Source organism: Trachypithecus francoisi, unplaced genomic scaffold (genome assembly GCF_009764315.1).
Source record: "Trachypithecus francoisi isolate TF-2019V2 unplaced genomic scaffold, Tfra_2.0 Lachesis_group0, whole genome shotgun sequence".
In the NCBI taxonomy this organism is placed as follows: Eukaryota; Metazoa; Chordata; class Mammalia; order Primates; family Cercopithecidae; genus Trachypithecus; species Trachypithecus francoisi.
In genome coordinates, this window is record NW_022681453.1 from 41,861,121 (window position 1) to 41,885,257 (window position 24,137).

The 24,137-nt window shown below is 41.2% G+C and overlaps 1 protein-coding gene and 1 long non-coding RNA gene across 5 annotated transcripts in view; one reads left to right on the plus strand and one right to left on the minus strand.

Moving 5' to 3' along the window:
- The window catches only part of PDZRN3 (PDZ domain containing ring finger 3), a 241,667-nt gene that overhangs the window by 24,830 nt on the left and 192,700 nt on the right, over nucleotides 1-24,137 (minus strand). The window lies entirely within an intron of this gene.
- LOC117083150 lies at nucleotides 212-14,875 on the plus strand. Its single transcript, XR_004436973.1, has 2 exons — nucleotides 212-343; nucleotides 12,778-14,875. It is a non-coding gene; the product is annotated as an uncharacterized LOC117083150 (long non-coding RNA).

Below are 24,137 nucleotides of genomic sequence, written 5' to 3' on the forward strand. Positions count from 1 at the left end.
GTAAACAACTGTTGGGTTGAGAAATAGATGTTGAATTCTTTCCTTGTAATGAAGCCCAAATGAATCATGCCAGTGGAGGTTATTAATGATTTGGATTCAATCCACTTAAGTAATTTATTTACATCATGAGGGAGTTCGGCAGAAAAGAACTCTGGGTCACAAAATGACTTGAGTGCACCAGTAAATAAGGAACTGTCTGAACCACCGAACTTTTAAATTCCCCATCCTGGAGGACTTGGAAAGCAGGGTTTAACACTACAACTGTTGCCATGTTTCTCCCTTTGAGAGAAGAATGAAAGGACAAGAAAGAATTCTTTCTAGCTTTCCGCCCCAAGTGACCTTGGTGAGTGCTTCCCTGCTTAGACCTTCGAATGCTGAGGGCTTGGCATGGGAGGGAATGGGGTATAGATGGGGATGAAAAACAACTTGGGGTCCTGTGGAATTCATGCTGGGGCCGAACTATTTGAGCCATATCTTTCACTAAATGTGTGACAGCAAGAGTCACATAGTACAGGAATTTACAATGCTACAGTAAATTTGTTCCTAAGAATAAATTAATACAACAGATAGCACCCTTAGGAGGTGTGGGTGTGTTCAATACCACCCAGTCACACTGGTCTTCTGGCCCTTTGTATTCCCTGGGGATGGCTTGCCCCAGTGTTAGTTATACCCACAATGAATTCAGACATTAGGATTTTCCAGTGGGTGCTACAAGATGTGTCAAATTTGTTCTTCCTCTATTTAATACTATATAGGCCTTTTGCCAAAAAGGAATAAGAATGGGATTTTCTTACTATGGTATCTTTTTCCTTTATAACTTCCTATTCTTGTAAAGAGGAACACTAAGCTAAGTGAGGAGAGGATGGGGAATTAGAATCCAGGAATCTTCCAGTTGTGTCCAGAAAGGAACCTGTGGGTCTACACTTTTTAGAGACACATAATTCTTACAAACACTACAGGAGACAATGTCAGCTGCCTGCGCAGCACGCACCCATCCTCACCCCAATGCTTCCTCTCTGCTAAAAGAACTCTTTGTTTCTTTTCTACCAGATCCTACATTTTTCCTTCTCGGGGAGATTTGAGGTGTGGATTTTGATGGGCTCCCGCCTATCATGGTGGTCTTGGTCCTTTTGCCTCATGATGGATTTAGGCATGGGTATACAGTATAATTCTGGCTGGCTGGATGGGATGGGAGAACTGCTAGGGAGCTCTGAGGTTTTGTTCATCCTTAAACTAAGACATGAGACAGGAGAGGGCCATTTTCTGCCCCTAGGCAAGTCATCTGCATGCTTCCTTGGACTTGTGGCAGCATCTTGGGACCCTGTGGGGAACTGGCCTCAGAGGCCAGCTTAACACACTGAGGATGGCAGAGTAGAAAAACGAGAGAATTGTGGTCCCAATAATATCACTGAGTAAGTGACTTAACCAAGTTTAGAACCTCTTATCCCCAAACTTCTTGTTATATTCAATAATACATTTCTTATACTTTAGGTCATTTGACTTGGATCTTAACTACCTACAGTCCAAAACATCCTAAAAGGTGTAAATGTCACATAGCTAGCTATATTGTAAAATTAGGCACAAATATTTTCTCATTCATTCTTAGAGACAGTCTTCTACATGGGTAAAATAATTAGTGAAAAGCCTTCTCTGATTAGGAGTACATCTTATTTCATTTTTATAGCAAGGTGATAGCAACTATTGCTTTACTTGGATAGATTTTATAAACCAAATGCTAGTACCATTGAGTGGATGTTTAAATGGTACCAAGAAAATGATGCATGAAGGACCTGCTTGGATCAGCCTAAAGCTAAAAGCATTCTTGGCTACAAAGAGCTCCTCTGTGTTGAGACACACTCAATTACAAAAAGCAGGAAAGCTATTCTGAATCCATCCAGCTTTCGGTACTATTAAACAGCACTGATACAACCACATCCATACTGCCCGGGTTACAGAGGGAAGAGCTGTAGCAACCCCAAAGGGAGAACTGGGACTTTGGGGTGACTGAGAAATGCCCTGTCATCCCACACAAGAATGTCCCCCCTGCCTATGGCTGGGTTCCACAGAAAGGCATTTCTGACAACTGTGCCCAAGAAAACAAATTTAGTAGCCCATGCAGTTTTCGATCAAATACAGCTCAAATAAGCCCCTCCACAAGCCAGGTGACCTCCTCCTCTTTTTACAGTTCAGAGGTGGAGTGTACAGGGACGGCAATTGTGGGATGAAGCCAGCGCTGGAATCCTGGCTGTGGGCTTTGGGCAATTTAACTGTTCTTTCCAGTTTCCTCATCTACAGAATAAATATAGCATCATGCTTCTTAGGGTAATATAAAGTTTAGATGAGATAACTTACTTGTAATGCCTAAATGCCACTAATAAGAATTGACTAAGACTCCAGTGCTTGTGGGGATCCTATAGTAGAAGAGACACATTTTCCCATGAGGAAACAATCTATAATCAAAGAAGCGAAACCCAGCCTAGTGAGGTGTTCTTAAGAGACATTCGTATGCCGAAAGGCTTCTTAGCTTCCCAGAAGCTGTCTGCCTGTTTGTGTGTTCCTGGGGTACCAATATGCACACTGATATTTTCAGTCCTTGAGTTGGGATTCTGGGAGGAGGAGGGGGGTGCAACAGATAAATTTTACTGGACTTGACCCCTGCCACATGAGCTTCTTGACAAGGTATTTTAGGGATCATTACATTCTCTCAAAAGAAGATGAGACAAGGCGGGAGTTTACTATCCTAGACGATCCATTTTTGCAGCCAAATTTGTTTTGAATTACCTTGTGCACATAACACTTATTACACTGTCATCTTGGAATCACATCACTGAGAGACGTAGCGAGGTGATGACTCTGGTGCACGCCGTCAGCCAACCGAGAATGACAACTTTTATTCTCAGGATTAGCATTGCATCTACATTACACAAAACGGCAGTGATGATGGCTGTGATTATAGACGGGATGCTCACCCAGTGACGTTTGGCCCGGTCAAATTCAATATCATTACCTCGCCCAATTGAGCAGATTGCCTTTAAAACAGTTTATGCAGCTTTAAAACCAAGTAAATGGAATGTTTTGGAACAAGAAATGCTGATTGCAAACTTTATCTTTATTATAAATTAAATGCTTAAATTATTCACCTAAGGCTCTGGCTGGTCCCCTGGGACTTAGGTGCAATTATGGCAAAAATCCAATCAGTTAGTCTCAAGGCAAACATCACTGATGCAAATATGACATGACACTAAGGGACCTTAAAGAGGTCCTTTAGCATAAGGTCTCCAGAGACAAGACAGACAATTACGCTGAGGGCGTGGAACCATTCCTTCCTGGTTCAATTTGGGCCGGAATAACATTGCTGTTGCTCTTCCTAGGAGGTACTTGTAGCTGTCTTTTCCACAGTCAGTCCTGAGAACTAACACAAAGCTGGCGAGCTTTCCATGTGGGAGGTAAATTTCACTGACAACCCATCTGTCTATCTTTCAGTCATTCACTCATTCAGCAAGAATTCACTGAGCTTATTTAGTGAGACCAGTTCCCTTCTTGGCTGATGGAATGTTACTGAAAGAAGTCCTTGGAGGAAAAATGAGGCTACAACACATGGAAACTACTTAAGAAACGGGCAGATAAATGCATTATGGGTGGCGTTTTACCAAGACATCCAGTGACTCAGAGACTACACACGATGGAATGCTAGCCGGGCCCATAACCCAGAGACAGGCTTGGTTTTCACGGTCTACTTAGAAATACCATGGGTTAAACCATTGTCATACAGTAGCATCTTTCAAAACACAGGGTCCCAGAGAGCCTCCAAAGTTTTCTACAACTTAATTGTAGGCAGTTCAGGATATTTTAAAATGTAGTATTTGGAAAAGGCATACTATATTCTCTCCAAATTAGAAGCTAAATACCTATTTATGGGGGACATTTGGTTTCTGAAGTTCAGCATATCACAGTCACCTCTATTTCTATTACATGTGCAAATGACCTCATATAAAGTATGAATGCAATTTTAAATTCAGCCTAGTATAAATTATGCCCCTGGCTAAAATCCAACTTTTATAGGGTTCATTTAATTAAATACAGGGGCAGTGATTTCATTCTGTAAAATATCACACCTATGTTTTCAAACTAATTAAAACATAGAATCCACTGGAAGCAATAGACGATAATAAACTATATACTGAAAAGTAAAAGGTTTCAAGCCCTGATTTAGGTTGGATAAAAAAAAAAAATCTTTTTTCATTTAGGAAACTCCTGTCTGTCTTAATTTATTTCAAATTTATAGTATCCTCTAGGGCTTGGAGAAGGGAAGGCAACTTATCTAAAATGCAGGTATTATGGCAGTTAAGAAGAAATGTGAGTTTCAGGAATGAATGGTGTTCAAATTAATGTGTTTCTGAGGAAAGTACTTCACTTCAGAGATGTATATCTGTAGATGGCACTGCCACAGCTATCAGCTTCTATGTATGGGTGTGTTGGGTTCTAATTGGGACCTCAGCAGAGTTTGTCCATGGTATTTTCTAAATGCATCCTTATTTCCCTAGATTTGGTATTTTTACAACCATCAGATCCCCTCCTTACTCCATTTCAAGCATCCTGCACAGATAAATTTATAGCCTGGGTAATTTCCTTGTTAGAAAAGTCTTCTTTGTGTCTAACTGACGTGTCTCACATTTTAAAATCCTTTCCTGTTTTCCTAAATATAGAATACATCTGACTACCAGCCTCTGATTAGTAAAATAGATGATGTATCTTAGAGGTTAAAAACATACATGTACTTACTTTTTAAAAAGTAAATATTTAAAAAAATATATAAATACTTTCAAAATATTATAAAATACCTTCTTTTCAGATACCAATCCCAGCTTAATATCTCCTTTGGAAACCTTGGTATCATCACATGAAATCTCATTTCAAGCAATGGCATCCACATGTCCATTAAACTACAGTATATTTGAACCAGTATGAATCAAAAAATTAACATGTACATTTTTGCATCACCTTACAGGTGATAATTTGAAGCAGCAGCTCCAGATATTATAGGAAAGCCAATGGCAAGTACTTGGCAACAAGCTGTTTCTACAGCCAAATCTCCCTATCTTCTACATCTCTTAAGTTCTTAGGAACTTGAGTGTCTTCTCCAGTAAAAAATACGTACGTATTTAATGAGAAGTGTTTTTGCTCTTAAGCTTATTCTAGACCATTTCTTGATAGGATAAAAATAGTATCAAGGACAGTATCCTCTGCTTTGTGGAGAATGAAAAAATGAGGTCCAGAAAGGTATTGGAGTGTTTGCAAAATAATCAAGTGGCTCTGACCAAGCTCTCCTGCTGTCTCGGGTTTCTGTACTGCAGGTGACAAGGTGGGGCCATTTCAAGTGAAAAATGACACAGAGAGGAAAGAGACAAGAAACACCAAATTTATAGACCTCGCAGAAAATCACAACATGCAAAGTGGCTTCTTTCTCTTGGACAACTGATTCTCTGTCTCTTTTAGAACTTCTCTGTAGTACCCCTGATTAGGGATGTGTAGGCTGAGGTGTGAGCAAAGGCAAGGTGGCAAGTAGGGCAGTGGACACTAGAGGCCGTATCCATCCAGAGGAAGCGAAGCCTTCCTCTAAATCATGCTGAAGTGCCTGTAAGGGCTGGCGGTGGTCCTGCTTCTGGCTGTAACTAGGTTGGGAGTCCACCATAGTAACAGCACATGATGATCTGGCCTCCAAACTCCTGCATTTCAGCCCTGGACACACAGAAGGGGCTGCTGGGTGACTCAGCTCCCTCTATAGCAAAAGGGCTTGAAAAGGGTGTCTCACAGAGCACTTCCCGGTTGAACAGTCCATGAAAGTCGCTATCAGCCACTCCGTGCTTCGTTACTTACCTTTTTATACGTGAGTGTCCATAATACTTCAAATAAAATGCTGGAGCTTTTGACACTTTAATCATGATAAACCCAATCAGTGGTACAACACTTCCTCTGGGCCAGACACTATTCTATGCACTGTACCTACATTTACTCATGTAATCCTCACACAAGGGAAGTACAACTATCACTGTTTCACAGACAAAAACGAGAGACACAGAGGGCATCTGTGCACCTGCAGACATTTCATTTAAGATGCTGGTGGCTTTCACCTTGAATTGGGAGAGGCATGCTCTAAGTTCAGAATACAGAAGATGACATGCTTCTTTTTTACATGTCAATGTTATTGCATTTAATGATCCACTGGCATTATCTCCTGCTGTAAAGGCAAATACAGCCACACATTGAAGAAGGAAGGTGTGGTTAGGTTTTTGCAAGCATCACGCCCAAAGCCTTTATGAAAGCCATTTTATTATGCCATTTCCTCTCCCTGGTGTAAACTTCACATTGGTCTCATAAATACCTTGAATAAACTTGAATTTGTTAACTTTTTTCATTAGAGTCTAGAGGGCTGGCTACAATAAAATTTCTACTCTCAAGCCTCTAGCCATCAGAGAAAAGGACAGCAAGAGTCCTGCATTAATGGAATTGTTATCACACAGTGTTAAAATGAGTGTTCAATGGTGTTTTATATTTGTGTCACCATAGCCATTTACATTTAAAATGAGAGGATCCTTAAGGATGCTGCATGAAGATGCAGAGGAAGAGGCAGGAGTTCTACATCTGATGAGGGCCATTGTCAAGGTGCAAAGCTTTGGGTCCATTTGCCTGGGGTTCAGTGTAGGCTGTAGCACTTGTGAGCTGTGCTATCTGGAGCAGGTTATTCATCTCTTGATGCCTTAGTTTTCTTCTTTGTAAAATGGGTTAACAGCAGGACCCAAATCACAGAGCTGTTGCTGAATTAGGCCCTGCGTAGAAAGTAGTTATGGTTCATGCCTAGTGCACAGCAAGTGCTCAACGAAAGTTAGCTATTTATTATCCTCATTGACTTGCAGAATCAATGTGCCATGTATTGATAAAGTGGTGAGCAAGGCTCGGTAACACTGGGTGAGAGTGGGCATCACTAGGGCTCTAGGGTAAGACACATGGGGGTCTAAGTCCATGCTCTGCCATTTATCAGATGTGTGACATTGGGTAAATTACTCCATCTCTGTGTGCCTCAGTGTCCTCAATAGGATATGAGGAATATTTAAGTACATGCTTCACAGGTGATACCTGAATGATGTAGGTAAAATAAAGCTCTTGGCACAGTGACCAACGTCAGCTGTTGTTATAACTGTCCACATTTAGACACATTTCCTAGCCTCTTCCTGCACCTCATGTGTAAACAGGTTGTAAAGATTCCTTGTAAAGAGCTTAGAAGAGCGCCTGGCTCATAGCACACTCAGTAAACGCTATCTTTTACAGGAAACACTAGCCTAGGTTTGGGCTCCTAAAAATTCCAGCTGCCAAATTTCAGCAAAAACCATCCTCCGAATAAGTCACATAAGAAAACCCATGAAAAGCAGTTTATGTTGCAGTCATGTCTAAGGGAGGAGCCTTTTCTGGATCCTGGGAGCCATTTCAAGGATGTGACACTGAACGCCACATACGGGCGTTTGTTCTGTGCCGGGCATTGCAATAAATGCTTCAGACGCATGATTTCATCCCATCTTCAGAATAAGGAGTCACTGGTGAGGTAGGTGGTGGTATCTCTACCACTTCAGAAGCTGAGCAGCTTCCTAAAAGTTGTGCAGCTTATGAAAGTAGAAATGGGGATGTGACCCAGGTCTGCCCGACTTCAAAATGCTTGTTCTAACCACTGAGCAGCACAGCTGGCAGTGCTGTTACCTGACCTGAGCTGTAAAGCAAAGGAAGCTGACATGCTCATCGGTGACTGTATGATGCCAAGATGTGAGGGTGTAGTCAAAAGGGGCAGTCATCAACAAGAGGGAGAGGTGGGGCCCGGAGGTGGAAGGTGAGAAGGACACTTGCCAAAGGAGGGTGTTCATGGTGCATGCCATGGCAAGGGCATGTGAGCTTTACCCTGAGAACCAAGTCAGCTGAGTTTACTGACCTTTCCCAGGAACTCACCTTGGTAATGGTATCATGTTTAACAAGCAGGATGGAGAACACACTAGTTGTGGATATTCACTAACCTACCGGAAATTGATTTTCTTCTGTCTATTCATTTCTTACTAACTTGTCTCATCAGATTTCAATGTGTTTGTCCTACAAATGTCCTATAGGCCATGTGTAAAGCCCCTGGGATGGAATGTCATTTAAAATAGTACAGTTAGGACAAAAGTAATGTCAGTCATTTCTCAGAGTCACAGAAATCTCTGAGCAGCAAGAAAACAAGCAATATAACATATTTTTTTGAAAAATGCTTATTGGACTTAATAATGTCCTGTACTTTATTTGTTCCTCTTATTACAAGAGTATGAAAATTCCTTAAACACAAAAGTCAGGTAACAAACCAATGAATGCCAGGAAAAATCAAAGCTAAAGTTGATTCACTATAAATAGAATTTCCTGGCTCTTGTGGATTTGTGTTTCAAAATTTTAGTGTAACCTACAAAGAGTGGTTTGGCATCTTTTTTGTTCTTTTTTTTGTTTTCTATCCAAAGAAATAAAATTATGATGTGTATCACTTTGATCAAAATTAATTTTGGCTCCTGCAGCGCCAACTAGTTCATCTTGCAGTTTACAGACCATGTGGAAAAACTTTCATTAAATTGATTGTGATAGGATCCTTGGAAGAAAATGCTGTTTATATTAAACCATGGTTTTAGTGGTTCAAAACAACTCAGTTGAAAAGCGCCTGGTGCCAGTATGAATATAAAACTACCAATGAGTGTTGATAGAATGGGCTATTATTTTCTTTTGTTTTCCTATAACAGTAATCATTAGTTGGCTTGTCCATAATCAACACTCTAAATAAATTACGACAGATCTTCTCAAATGCCTCCAATTTCCTAGACAGCATTTAAAAATAATTCCACACCAGCGATAAACTGAAGAGTATGGCATGTATTTGAAATATTCTTCCAAGACGAAAGCCACTTGATTGCAGGAATCATCTTTTGCTTCTTTGAATCTCTAGCAATGTTAACACTTCCGAGTTATTTTCTATGTACCATACACTATGCTTGGCACTGTACATTCAATGGCTCATTCATTCGTTTATTGGTTAAATAATGATTCCGAATGACTCCATGCTCAGCACACTGCCAGGGGCTGCCAATATAGTGGTGAGCAAAACTAGAAATGGAAGCTGCCCCTAGAAAGTTGACAGTCTGGTGAAGGAGGAGGATGCTAGGAATCCCACTATGGAGAGAAGGAAAGAAAACCTGGCAGAGAGAGGGACAGGGGTTAGCCAAAGGGAGGTCCCCTGAGGAGGAGGTGTGGCGCACCAATCCAAAGAAATGGCAGGATTTAAGTGGGGAGGAAGAGAGGAGAGAGTACTCCAGAGAGGGAAAGGCATGTGCAAAGGTCCTGTGGTAGGAGAAAACCTGGTACAGCCGACGGGCTGCTGGTGCACGTGAGTGGAGTGCAGACTATCATGTGTTAAGCCTGGAAGCATGGGCAAGGGCAGGCTATGCTGACCCTTGGAGGCTTCAGATCAGACTTTGTTTTTAAAAAATACTTTTATTTTTCATTGTTTAAGGTGTACAGCATATTTTGATATGATCTTTTACCTTTACAGTGAAAGAGATACATATTTAATAGAAACTGTGCTTTTGGCATCCACATAACCCTTCTATTTTTCAGTCAGTATAGTATTCAATACATTACATGAGATATTCATAACTTTATTATTGCGTTTGATTTTACACAACTGTAGCTAATGTAAGTGTTCTGAACATAAGGGAGGCTAGGATATGCTACAATGTTCAGTAGGTTAGAAATATTAAATGCATTTTTGACTTAAAATGGGTTTAAGATGTAACTCCATCGTAAGTTAAGGAACACCTGTACATATGTGTAATAAAGCGATTACTACAGTCAAGCAAATTAACATATCCATCATGTTATAGTTGTTATAGTTAGCTTTTATTCATTTCTTTAGTATTAACTATGGCTAATAATAGTGTGTTACATACTGGAAATTTGCCAAGAGAGTAGATGTTAGGTACCTGCATCACCAAAAACTAAAAAATAAAAAAAAGACTTTGATTTTGAGATGATTTAAGAGGAGGGTGAAGAATCAACAAGATTAAGGGTTCCCCGCCCCCTTTGGTTTGTACCTTAGAGACATGATCATGGGAGTTGGCTGCTGTGTGAAGAAGAGATCAGAAAAAATTAGGATGACATGGGACAGGAAGGGAAGCCCTCCCACCATAAGCCCTCCAGAAAGTAAGTGACTTGCCTAAGGGTTATTAGCTACTAAACAGTGGTTTGGGAGCTTGAACTTGGCCTCTTACCTCCAAATACATTATTCTTTGTTAAGCTAAAATATTTGAGGTGTGAGGTCTCAAGACAAAGCAAATGCAAATACTAAATTTCAGAAGCTTGAAATAAATTAGGACTTAGATAGATCCTGGGCTTCTTGAGAATTTTCATTGTTCTGCTACTAGATCACTCAATACCGACACACTCTTTCTGTAATGGGCTCTGGATCCCAAGTCACTGTTCCTTCTTGGGGGCTTCCCTCACAAGTGCATGTGAATGTTGAGGACACTGCCTACGATTCTTACCCCAACCTGGGATATTATTTATTTCTAGAAACTTCGCTTCCTAAGACTCTGGAATCATTATCTCCCCCAACAAGGAGGTTGGATGCAGAAGGAAGAATGGTTTATTCTGTGAGTGGCTAGAAAAGCCACTGAATCTTGTATCTCAGAAACTCTCTGCAAAATGGGATGAACATTCCCTAGCCCCAGTGGGGGAAGTTCTACCCACTTGCTCTTAAAACTCTGTTCTTCGCATGAACTGTCCCCTGTTGTTTTTAGAGCCATATTAAAAAATCCAAACTATATCCATTTTTAACCTCCCTATATATATATTTTTTTTTTTTTTGAGACAGTCTCACTCCATCATCCAGGCTGGAGTGCAGTGGTACAGTCTTGGCTCACTACAACCTCTGCCTCCTGAGTTCAAGTGATTCTTGGGCCTCAGCCTCTTGAGTAGCTGGGATTACAGGCATGTGCCATCAGGCCTGACTCATTTTTTTTATATTTTTAGTAGAGACGGGGTTTCACCATGTTGGCCAGACTGGTCTTGAACTCCTGACCTCAAGTGATCTACCTGCTGCGGCCTCCCAAAGTTCTGGGATTACAGGCATGAGCCACCACACCTGGATGATTTTTAGTTTTGACTATTAAGACGTAACTCCATCGTAAGTTAAGAAACATCAACAGTTCAAAGTGGCATTATAATTTTCATATTTTCATTTTCTTCATTTTCATTATGAAAATTTTCATAATCTTCTCCCTCTTATTTATCCCCATAAGGAAAACTGAATAGAAGCCTGCAGTTAGCAGGGCAGCCCTTGTTGCTCAGGCTTTCTTAAGAGTGAGGAGCAGTGGTCCATATTTTATTCTACTGAGTTACGACAAATGAACTGTTCTGGAGAATCATGCTATCTATGTGTGCACATGTGGGGAAATACCATTTCGTTGCTTATCTAGTTCACATACAGAATTAAAACACAAAAACTAACTTTGTGTTTGTCCCAAACTTTGTCAAAATTCTGTATTTTAATTGCAAATTATTGCTCAAGTTGGTGAAATTTAGGTTAGAGAAGAAAATATTTACCTCTCTTCTGCTGTATTGACTAAAAGTTACAAGAGAAAAAGAAACCCTCCCTATCAGCTCAAACTTAATTTATAATATGTATGACTATTCCATTGAAGAGTGCTTATGTGCAATAATGCATCCAGATGTATCTACTGAATTGCCAAAATATTCTCAGTTTGCTGAGGCCCTTCCATGCAACCAGAGACGACTTTTATCAGTAGAATGTATAACCTATCTCCAAGCTATCTCCATTGAAATGTGCAATGCCTGTGAGAAATCGATGCAGATTTCTGGAAATATTGGCTTTGCAAGAAGAACCAATGAAAATGAGCAGGAATAGCTAACAGTGGAGATATCTACGGTGGAAGATACAGAAATTGGGAAGATTTAGAACCTGTATGAATCAAAGTAAACTTAAGTGTGTACTTCTTTCTCAAAGATTTATAAATGTGATTTACAAATGGCACAAAAAGAATAACGACATCCTAAGATATTTATCACCTGTAAAATGGGAAATAAAATGACTCACCCTCTCGACTTCACAGGCACAGAAGGACTTTAAAATATGACCATATTATAATAATTGATCCTTGCTTTTTGTGATTACATTTTAAAAAATAAGAATTGTGGGATAATACCATATCTTAGGTGCATAGAACACCTGATTTACATGTAGGAGGCCCACGATACCTTTGGAGAACTGAACAGAAATAAAATTAAACATGTTTGTGGGAAGTATGAACTGGGCTAAAAACACTACAAGATTCATGTATAGGTGAGTCAATTGATAAATGCTGGGAATGAAATGATAAACAAAATAGTATACTTGCATCTAAAGAAACCACTGATCGTTTCTGGACCTCAATTTCCTTATCTGTAGAAACTGGGAAATTAGATAATGATGATTTTTAATATAGGAGGAACCTCACTAGACTGGTACTTACACCCTTCTGGATTATTTCAGATCACTCCCCATCTGGTCTTCTATGAATGCTTTATAGCCTTTGTAGCTACAACCCCTCAATCTCCTGCCCCAACAATCCTATCACATATTGGAAGCAGGAGCTGGGCCCCACATCCTTCCCTACCCTGTGGCTATGCAGTTACAACTTCCTGACTTCATTTTCTTGTTCTCAGGTTAGTTACATGGTAGTATTGCCTCAGGACAAATGGATCCTTCATCTCCCTGACTCCCAGGTCCAACAGGGGACACAGAAGAGATGGACACCTTGCCTGTGTTCACCTGGAGGAAGTTTGTTTAGATGACAGAATAACCCTGGGTGTATTCTGGCACAGCAAGCATTGAAATGACTCTGGGGACTCGGCCTGGCCAAAGCACAGTTCTGAAATCTTTTCTCTGTTGTCGAATTGTTAGAGTTTTAAAATGAAGCTAAACAGGCAGCTTTTAGTGAGAGGAAGGAGAATAAAACTTCGCAGGGGCACAGCAATTAGCGTGTGGACTCGATCCCTATAATGGAGAAAAACCTGCAGCATTTTGTAAGATGATTTATTAGATATGGGTAGAATTTGCTAGAAACCTACCAGGAGCAAATCATCTGGGAAGGAATTAATGAACCAAACAAAACACTTGATAATGCAATTAGAACTTGAGGAAACGTAGGGGTTTTTCAGAGAGAGAGGGGGGGAGTTCATGTACATGACTGATGATGTCAAACATAAGGCTGGAAAAAGGATGTTAACACATTTTTAAAGAGTCAAGTTATCAGAGGGTAGAAGGAGATGACGGGGGTGACATTTATAGTTCTGATGCATCAGTGTAGTTAGCAAGTGTGCCCAGCTGGGTGGAAATGCATTTGCAGCTTTGTTTCAGCAAAATGGTGTGTGGGTCTGAGAAACAGAAATGAGTTTGCTGGAGGCAAAAATATGGATCCCTCGCACATGGAACAGTAGAAAGCAGCCACCAGGAGAACGCGGTGTTTTTCTTTAGTTGCTTTAGGCAACACTAAGTTTCCTCCTGCTTTTGTTTGGGTGAGGGATTTTTTCCTTTAAATCTTTTCTCAGTTGAGTTTAAAACCATGAGTATGAAGCTCTCTTAAGTTTTTCTTTGACCTCATTTCATCGTGCCTTACAGATGAGCTCACTGAAAAACGGTACCATCCGCTGAGTATGTCCAGAGGACATTCTGGCCATATACTTGTCCTAATTGCTATCGTAGGCTGGGCATATCAACTATACCTGGGTCTAACATAGGCTATCTTTTGTTGATATAAACATACATGTTTTAAAATGTGTAATTGGAAAGTATGTTCCCTTCATCAGCTTTTTAGTTTGGAGGGGTATGTGATTAACATTTTTAATGACTTTCCAAAATATTTCTTCTTTAAAATATGCATTGCAGAGTCATACACCACCATCCACACAGAGCTTTCATACTTTCCTAAGTGTTTTCACTTGCTTTAGCTCCAGGAATGTGTGTCAAACTTGGGACAGCCCCTTAGAAACACAGCCCTCTCTAGATATAAGACAGTGTAGGAGGCAGATGCACATTAAAGTATTATCAGTGAAATGCTTTTCCTAGAAATCCATGACTCCTTCTGTCTTGGAGCCTCTGCCTGGCTGAAGCTGACTGCTCCATATTCAGATGACTCAGGAAGCCCAGCCTGGCCATTGTAACTGGGTCGCATCCTCTGTTCTGTTCCCCTTGCACGTGGCACTGGCCACCCCAAGTGCTGGCTGCTGGTGCATTTTCATCTGTGTGATAAAACTTGGTGGATGTTTTTCTCCATCTAAGACCACGACCTTGTTAGTTTGACCACTGTAGTTCTGCCAGGGGATGCCCCGCCCCTCCCTGGCACACTGGAGGTGTCCAATAAATATCCTGCTGAACAAATACTGAATCTGAGAATTTTCTCTAACAGTACTGCATATTTCCACTGCTGCATATTGTTTTTAGGAAGCTTTGGCCCTATATACTTCTGCTGAAAGCCTTATTCTCTGCTGTTCCTTTAAAGAAAATGACGTCAAAAAGATGGGTGACCACCTGACCAACCTCAATAGGCTGGCCAGCCCGGAGGCTGGGCTGGGCGAGTATCTCTTCGAAAGGCTCACTCTCAAGCACGACTAAGAGCCTTCTGAGCCCAGCGACTTCTGAAGGGCCCCTTGCAAAATAATAGGGCTTCTGCCTAAGCCTCTCCCTTCAGCCACTAGGCAGCTTTCTTAACGACCCTAACAAGCCTTGGACCAAATGGAAATAAAGCTTTTTGATGCAAAAAAAGAAAAAAGAAAGAAAGAAAGAAAGAAAATGACGTAGCGCCAATGATCTCCGAAGATGTCCACATAAGTTGACCTTTCTGGATCTATTCCCATCATTTTAACTGTCCCCCAAGAGACCTTCAACCCATAACGATGGCCCTATTTGACCCAATTTTGGAAGCCTGGCTGCCTCTGCATTCTCTAGAAATGCTGGCTTTTTCCTTCAACCCCTAGATTGGCTTATTAGACAACAGAGTCATCTCCCCATATCCATGAGATATTGGCTCCAGTATCCTCCTAAATCCATGAATTCTCAAGTTCCTGATATATAAAATGGCACACAGAGTATTTGCATCCTCCCATATAGTTTAAATCATATGACCATATCTTGTCCTAATTGCTATTGTAGGCTTGGCATACCAACTACATCCTCCCATATACTTTACATCATCTCTACATTATTTATAATACCTAATACAATGCCTACATCACGGGAATTCAACATAGTACTGGCATGTGGCAAATTCAAGTTTTGCTGTTTGGAACTTTGTGGAATTATTTTTTCCAAATATTTTTGATCCTCAGTTGGTTGAATCCACAGATGAAGAACCCATAGATATGAAGTGCTGACTGTATGCTCACATACAGAGCCTACACCATGCCACACATGTTCCAGATACACTCACACACACATTAAAGCTCACCTGGACACTCCTAACACCCTAGGAGAAACAGTTCATATTCCTGAGCTTCAGAAGAAGAGTCTAAGGTTCAGAGAGGCCCAGAGACTGTTCCAGGGCCACTCAGTAGCAGAGCCATAAAAAGAACCCAAGCCTTCCCCTTTTACAGCTAAAGCTCTGAGGGAGAGGGAGGTCCTCTGAAGTAGGACATGAATACTGTGAGCAAGTGGCTATTTTAACCTCTCCCTCAGCACAGCACATGACCCAGAGAACATAGTAGGCACTCAGTAAATGCTGCCTTTAAGACCATCAGGTGGTTCTAGACTGTGATAACTTGCAAATGGAATCCTTCTCCTGTTTTAACAAAACAGGATGAACTTCCACTTGAGCAAGGTATCACCTTGATACCTCAATTTAACTGCTAAAGCTACAAAACTACTTCAATTTTTTTTTTTTTTTTTTTTTGTGAGATGGAGTCTTGCTCTGTTGCCAGGCTGGAGTGCAGTGGCACAATCTTGGCTCACTGCAACTTCCACGTCCCAGGTTCAAGCGATTCTCCTGCCTCAGCCTCCCAAGTAGCTGGGACTACAGGTGTGTGCCACCACATCCAGCTTTTAAAAATATTTTTAGTAGAGACGGGGTTTCACCATGTTGGCCAGGATGGTCTTGCTCTCTTGATCTCCTGACCTCGTGATCTGCCCGTCTTGGCCTCTCAAAGTGCTGGGATTACAGGCGTGAGCCACCGTGCCCAGCCAAGTACCTCCATTTTACAGAGGAGAAAACCGGGCAGTTTCTTGTTTGGGTCTTCATATGATGTTTCTGCAGTAGAACCACATTCCTATAGGGCCTTTACTCCACATTGTAATTATATTCTCAGGAGTGTAGTATTTAACTTCTGACCCCACCTCTCTCTAGAATGTAAGCCCCTTGAGGGCAGGGACTTTCCTTTCCATTGTACTACACTGGAACGTTTCTCCAGGAACACTGGAAGGAGATGCCCACTAATGTGTGTTAACAGAATGAGTGACGGGATGAATGAGGGAGTCTGCCCAAAGTCACTGGACTCAGACAGTCCTGTGTTATGATATTGTCTCTGCCACTTACCAGCTGTGTGACCCCAGGCCACTTTGTCAACTATTTTAACCCTCAGTTATCTCATCTGTGAAATGGAAATAATAACAGTATCTATACTTTTAAGGGGCTGTGTGAGAATTACATGAGCTTTTGTATATAACCCATGCATTTAAAGCCTGTGCAGGATAAATAACACTCAAAAGCTATTTATCATTGTTCTTATGAGGACAGGAAAAAAAATCACTGAAATATTAATCTTGGGCTGTCACTTGTTAATTCAAGGATAAATAATACAACACTGGAATTGTGTCCTCCCTCCCCTGGCTTTCTTAACCATGGTTGGAGATAGAGTAGAGTTGGTTCTGTGACTTCATGGACAACTGAGAAAAAGGATGCATGGACCTTTCTGGTCAATTTCTCAGTGGTGGTTGACTCCCTTCCTTTCCTCTTTGGGGAACAGCCACTACTTCTTCATTCCAATCCATGGCGCAACTTGAACAAAAAGTTCAAGTTAATTTAACTGGGGAGGGAGAGATTAGACAGACATGCTCAACAATTCAAACTTTAAATACTGGGAAGTTTGCAGATACTCAGTCCAATGCTACAAATCTTGGATTTAGAAAGTTGCCAGAGAGAGAAATAAAAAGGAGAAAATACCAAGTGAAGGGAAACAGAGGTATCTCTTATTAAGGAGTTAGTCCAAATAGGAATGCATCAATGGATGCAGTTAGCTGCAACCCATAGTAACTAGTATATAAAATGTACAGTATGTGCATTACAAGTTATTCCTGCCAGTCATCCCCTAACTAGATAAAAGGAACTTAATCTTGAATGTAAAATACCATTGTGACTCTGAGGGGAAATAGCTGCTGCTTTTCATCTCCTGCTGCTAACTGAAATATTGTTATGAAGGATAGTAATTTCTCTGTTTTGAGACTCCCAAAATAGAAAACAGCTGCTTGATAAAGGAAAATTGGTTCATATTCTTTAGAGTTTTACTTTATTAAAATGCATGTCACTTCTAATGTTATGTGCCACAACCGCTGACACTTTTGGGCAGGGGAGGGGAATAATTGTCATGTGTGGCAAAACAGGAATGTGTCTGTGTTACGGTAAACTGCTTAACGCACTGGGAGAAAACTTATTCTCCCAGATGTCTGACAAATTACCTCTGTTTTCACTGCTTTAGTGCTGTGACTAGTAAGTGTTTGTTGGCCATATTTGGTTCATGTACTGTTTGTTCACAAAAAAAGATACACTTTTTGCTTAAGATGTAAACTTAGGAAATGTGTTTATAAAAATATTAGTTCTAACTGTAGTCTTACAGATGTGTCTTCTCTTTTACAACAAATGTTACAGTTTGAGAAAATCTTTTTACAGATGAAGAATGCTTTATGTTTTTTTTAAAAAAGCGACTTTTTGTACTTTTTGTAAAGATGTTTACAGTCAGCCAACTCCGTCTTCCCCCATTACTATTTCTGATTTACTTCCCTTCAGAATTTGGGGTAGTGGAGGCTTTTAATAAAAGATATTTATTCTTGGGTCTCCTCTTAATATTTTCTTAAATGTCAAATAAGTTTTAAAATTTCTAAGATGTATGTATGGAATTACAAAGAATGTTACAATGAATGCCTGTAAACCTACCAATCATAGAGGGAAACTGGCATTTCCCCGTGATGAGGAAGAGATGGGCTTGTCTGTAAGATATACCAGGGCTGGGCGCGGTGGCTCACACCTGTCATCCCAACACTTTGGGAGGCCCGAGGCGGGCAGATCACTAGGTCAGGAGATAGAGACCATTCTGGCTAACACGGTGAAACGCTGTCTCAACTAAAAATACAAAAAATTAGCCGGGCGTGGTGGCGGGTGCCTGTAGTCCCAGCTACTCAGGAGGCTGAGGCAGGAGAATGGTGTGAACCCGGGAGGTGAAGCTTGCAGTGAGCCAAGATCGCACCACTGCACTCCAGCCTGGGTGACAGAGCGAGACTCTGTCTAAAAAAAAAAAAAAAAGATATGCTGGAAAACCTATATTTATACAAAATGAAGTTGTACTCTAACATCTTACCATATATAAAAAAGTAACTATGATAGACAAAAATTATATAAAACTTTAGGAGGAAAATATTAGAAGTATCTTTATGACTGAGAGAGAGAAAACACATTTCCTAGCAAAGACTTAACAAGCACAAACCAAAAGAAAAGAGATATAGTTGACTATATGAAATTAAGAGATTTCATTCATTAGAAGACATCATAAAGAAAATGCAAAGACAAGCCACAAACGGAGAGATGTCTGCAACACTTACATCTGAGGGGTTGGTATCTAGACTACGTTTTTCAAAATCCTACAACCAGGAGAGGAAGATGAAAATCCAACAGAGAAATGGGCAAAAAGTTGGAGCAGGCACTTTACACACAATGAAGACACTAAAAAATGGCCAATATACACAAATATATACTCAACTTCATAATCTGGGTGAAGCAAATTTAAGCCACAGTGAGATACCGCTTCATATTCACTATATTGGAAAACTAAGAAATCAGACAATACCAAGGGTTGGCAGGGATGTGAAGCAACACGAACTTCTCTACCATAATGATGGAAAGCAATTTGGCACTAGCAGAACTGAAGAGACACATAAATGCCCTCTCTTCCCCCATCCTTTCACTCATCCACTCATCCATCAGTCTTATCTAATAATGATTCTCCTAGAGCAGTGGATTTCAAAGGGTGATCCGTAGGCCAGAAGCATCTAAAATCTAGGGATAAAGTGCCCAGTGTTTAAACAAGCCCTCCTGGTGATTCTGATGCCAGTTCAAGTCTGAGAACCACTGCCCTAGTGGAATTTTTCTACCTTGAGACTGATATAAGCCTGAGAGTTAAAAACAGGATTCCATCCTTTACCAGTCTGTCACCTTGACAAGCTGAACACCAAAGAGGCAAACAAGAAAAAAAAAAAAAAAAAGATTCCCCTTGGGGTGAAGAGCGAGGTCAGGTGGATGCTCATAAACTGGTGGGTATTACGTGGAGAGACTCATTCAGGGGCAGTCTTTATGAAGACTTTTAAAAATGGTCATCCGCAGATATAAAAACATCTACTTCTAGAAATGTACACCAAAGACTGACCAATGATGTTGTTTAATTGACAGTTAGGCTGTAACCTGAAAGCCTCCCAGATGTGGTGTCTATAAATCATGACCTGTCATGGTGATAGCTATATAGCTCTCATCAGAAAGAGGCCCCTGCTCAAATTTATTTCCACAAGAATTCTGCCAATTCGGATTCATTTGGGTAATAAGGTCCTTCCTAAAAATACATTCTCTTCTGACAGGAGAATTCTACCCATCATCATTCACCTTACTGGAAATGAATCAGATTACTTTTTTATTTACTATTGGGAAGAGAGTATTTGGCGTAGTAGGAGGTGTCTTGTTTAGGAGGATATAGGATAATGCTGGAGCCTGGAGTGATTCAGAGAAAGAATATGGTGGGATATATATACACATGCATATGTATACATTATGTAATGTATACATAATAATGTATATACAGCAAATTCCAGAGACTCTTCCACAGTCAGAAACGCTGTCCTTATTTCCTACTGCCACTCAAATCAAGACCAGTGTGCAATACAAACTGAATACTGGTGCCAATAACATTCTTTAACTTCTGTACTATTTCAGCTTATTCTTTATCACAAGCTGCTGAATATCAGATGTATCTGAAAATTTTATATATTCTCTCTCCTTTAGACAAAACTTCAATAACCTTCAATTTTCTACTTGTAAACTAGATATTACAGAACTATTTGCTTGAAAAAAGTTCTCAAACAAAACAATTTATTTTTGGTATTAACCAACAGATGGCTAAATTTTTGATCCACATCTAAGTGTCTGAGATGTGACTTCTTTGCTGCCTACTCATCCGACAAAGACTCAAGAAAATCTGTCAGAAGGCTTAGGTCACCTAGCAGTCCTCCCTCTTCCAGCATTTAATATAGAACAGAGGCTCTCAAAAGTGAACTGCACCAAACCCACCTGGAGCCCTTGTGAAACAAATTGCTTGGCCCCACCCCCAGAGTCTCTGATTCATCAGCTCTGGGGCAGGGCCTGAGAAAGTACATTTCTAACAAACACGCTCCCAGGTGATGATGCTGCTGCTGGGCCAGGACCCTACTCTGAGATCTAATCTGAGATCTAAGAGTCCAGAGACTCTTTCACAGTCAAAAGCTCTCCCTGCTTCCTACTGCCACTCAAATCAAGACCAGCATGCAACACAACTGAACATTAGTGCCAATAATATTCTTTCACTTTCGCACTATTTTGGTATATTCTTTATCACAAGCTGATGAATATCATCAAATGTATTTGGGAAAAAAAAATTATCCTGTGAGGCTGGCAATTAGTAGATGGAAAAGGGACCTTTTCCCCAAAGTTCACCAATGAACACACAACTCAAAATGCCCCTGATGAACAAGTAGGCAAGCAGGTCACTCCAGGCAGGACACATTCATTCCTGACATTTCTTCTGCAGCACAGCTCGCCCACATTTTACCGTTATGACACCTGTCACATAAATGACGGTGGCACTGCTAGAAACTGGCTTTGTGGGCTTTAGAGAGTGAAGGCTGTTCCCTGCTTAATCCCACACTGGTCAGAGAATGCAGGAGGGTTAGCGTGGCTCTGCTGTGCCTTCACTCCGAACTGTTGACGGTATTCTTTTGTGCGTTACCCACCCCCACCCCGTCCACATTTAACCATGACCTCTTCCTGCATTATTAATGAACACAAGAGAACTCATTTATTAAAGCTGGATTTTTTTTCACTGTTCCATATGTTTCCTTCTGCGTGCCATGGCAGGTGGGTGACAGGAACACAGAGAGAGGGGCTGTCTTCTCTCTTGTGACCCCGTACCACCTGCCTTATGGCAACATGCAGCTGTATCTGTGGAAGCCATTAGAGACCAGGGATATGGACTCATTTGTCATGGTAAAACCCTTCCCAAACCGAAGTGGGATCCACTTGATACATTTCTCACTCAGAAGTTAATTTTGGTAAACACATCCTGAACAGTTACTAGTCATGTGCCAGGACCTGGGGTTTCACAGAGAACGATGCAAAGCTTCTACCTTCACGGGGCTTACATTTGTGTGGGAGGTTGGAGTTGAAAACAGGTGATAAGCAAGTCAACAATGTGCAGCAGCGAAATCAACATTGCACAGAGAGGTTAGAGTGGGGGCGGTGGGGGGGATTTTCTTAGGTCAGGTAAGGTCTCCAGGGAGAGGGACATTTAAGCTGAGCTCAAGGATGAATTGGTGAACTAACTTGCAGGCAGGAGGGAACAGCCAGTTTGCAAAGTCTTGAGAAGGAAGGAGTAAGGTGGGTTCTGTGTCTTGAAAGCAGGCCTGCAGGACCAGGGCAGATGAGCAGGGCCGGAGGTTTATGGGAGAGGTCAGGAGAGGCTGGATCTCACAGGGCTCTGTAAGCCACAGTTAATTCACTGAATTCTAAGGGCACTGGGGAGCCAGCGAGCAAGTGGGTGAGCACGTTGGTTCTTAGCACTTGGTGGGTTGGGTGAACGTGTTGGCTGAATGAATGATAAATGAATGTCTTGTGTCCCCTCTGTTCCACATCCTCACCTCCATGGTCCAAACCACGGTCATTTCATTCAACACCTAGTTCTCTTTCTAAATTCCTAACTTGTATTCTTCTTTTCTTACTCCTCACTCTTCCCAACAAACACTACAAAATCCAACTTATTCAACCAACCATGTGCTGAGAAGTAACAGTAGTGATGAGACTTCCTAGTCTACAGTGTAACATGGGAGGCCAAATTAACATATATATGGAAACAAGGTGGAAGGAAGTGCAGGGCACCCTGGGAACACTTCAGAAGGACACCTAAGCTAGGATGGTGGGTATTAGGCCCTAGTCCTAAGGGAAAATAAGGAAAACTCCTTTATGGTCCCCCAAAGCTTTGTGTCTTAAAGAAGAGACAAACAGAAAGAGGAGACGTAATCTCTGGTCCCACCCTCGGTCGTTCCTTTCCAGAATCAACATAAAAGTGATTTATAATCCATTGTTAATTGACAGGAAAACAACAGTTAGTGACAAATAATGGCCACATATTAAAAAGTGACTTTCTCAGCCATATGCTGGCCCCATATTCAATAAAGGGCCCTGGTTTATCAAGGTGGGAGGAGGAGAAGATGGGCTTCCCCCCCATCCCCCCACCGAGAAGGTGTCTTGCTCTGTCACTGTCACCCAGGCTGGAATGCAGTGGCACCAGCATAGTTCACTACAGCCTCCAACTCCTAAGCTCAAGTGATCCTCTCACCTCAGCCCCCTGAGTAGCTGGGACTACAAGTATGCACCATCATGGCTGGCTAAGTTAAATTTCTTTCTCTTTTTCTTTTGTAGAGATGGGATCTCATCAAGTTGCCCAGGCCATTCCTGAACTCCTGGGCTCAAGCAACCCTCCCACCTCAGCCTCCCAAAGTACTGGGATTACAGGGCGTGAGCCTCCATGCCCGGCTGAGATGAGCTTTCTTTTTCCATACCTACTTTGCCTACATGAATTCAGAATGTAAAGCTGCTTCTAAAATGAAGCTTTTAGAATTAATAGGCTGTTTAAGCAAACACACTCCTACTTGCAGGAAAATTTTGCCAGGTTCAAAACTACTGTGTGGAGGTCAAGTTTATGTTCATCCAATTAACCGTCATTAATTGCGTCCATACTTAATCGAACCGTGACCCATCTGACTCTCAGCTGATGCAGTCGCTGTGCTCTACAGCAGTCAACTCATCTAAGTACTGCATCTAGCTAATTAAATATGCAAGCAGGATTGTGCAAAGTCAAGTTTCTAGACTTCCCCATAAAGTGGATTCTGATTAGTATTTACTGTAGAAATCTGTGTTTTTTATCCAACTGGCTACGAGATTGATGTATAAAGGGTCACAAATCTGTATCAGATCTATAGTTTTCCAGCAAATGAGAGTTAGTGGTAAAATTTTTGTTTCTCAAAACTAACAACTTCAAGTGGCATAAGAGGCACAAATTAATCTTATGTGATATTTCCTGTTATTACTGAGAGGCAAAAGGACATGAGCATTCTCAAATCATCCATTCTTCAGGCTGCCTGATAAGCCAGTGGGAACTCTGTGCTACTCTGGAGCTCATTTTTCTCTGCACACCACCCTCCCCTGGTATGAAGGACCAGCAACCCTGTAGGAACCCTTCTCAGGAGGTACCAGGTATCACCTGGGCCTGAGACTGCAGGGTCTTTATGTTAGCCCCACAAAGGCAAGCATGATTTTTGAAAACTGGCCCGCAGGTATCCTATAAAGTTGGTCATCATTCATTCATTGACACTGCTGGAAAATGATTTATGCAAGAAAAGAATTCGCAGACGTGGGAATTATAGTGCAGATCTGACTCCCTGTCCCACTATAATTCCTCTGTATGTCAGTTTCTTCTCTTTGAAATAGGGATGACAGTATCACCTATCTCTTCATGCTTGTGTGCAGATC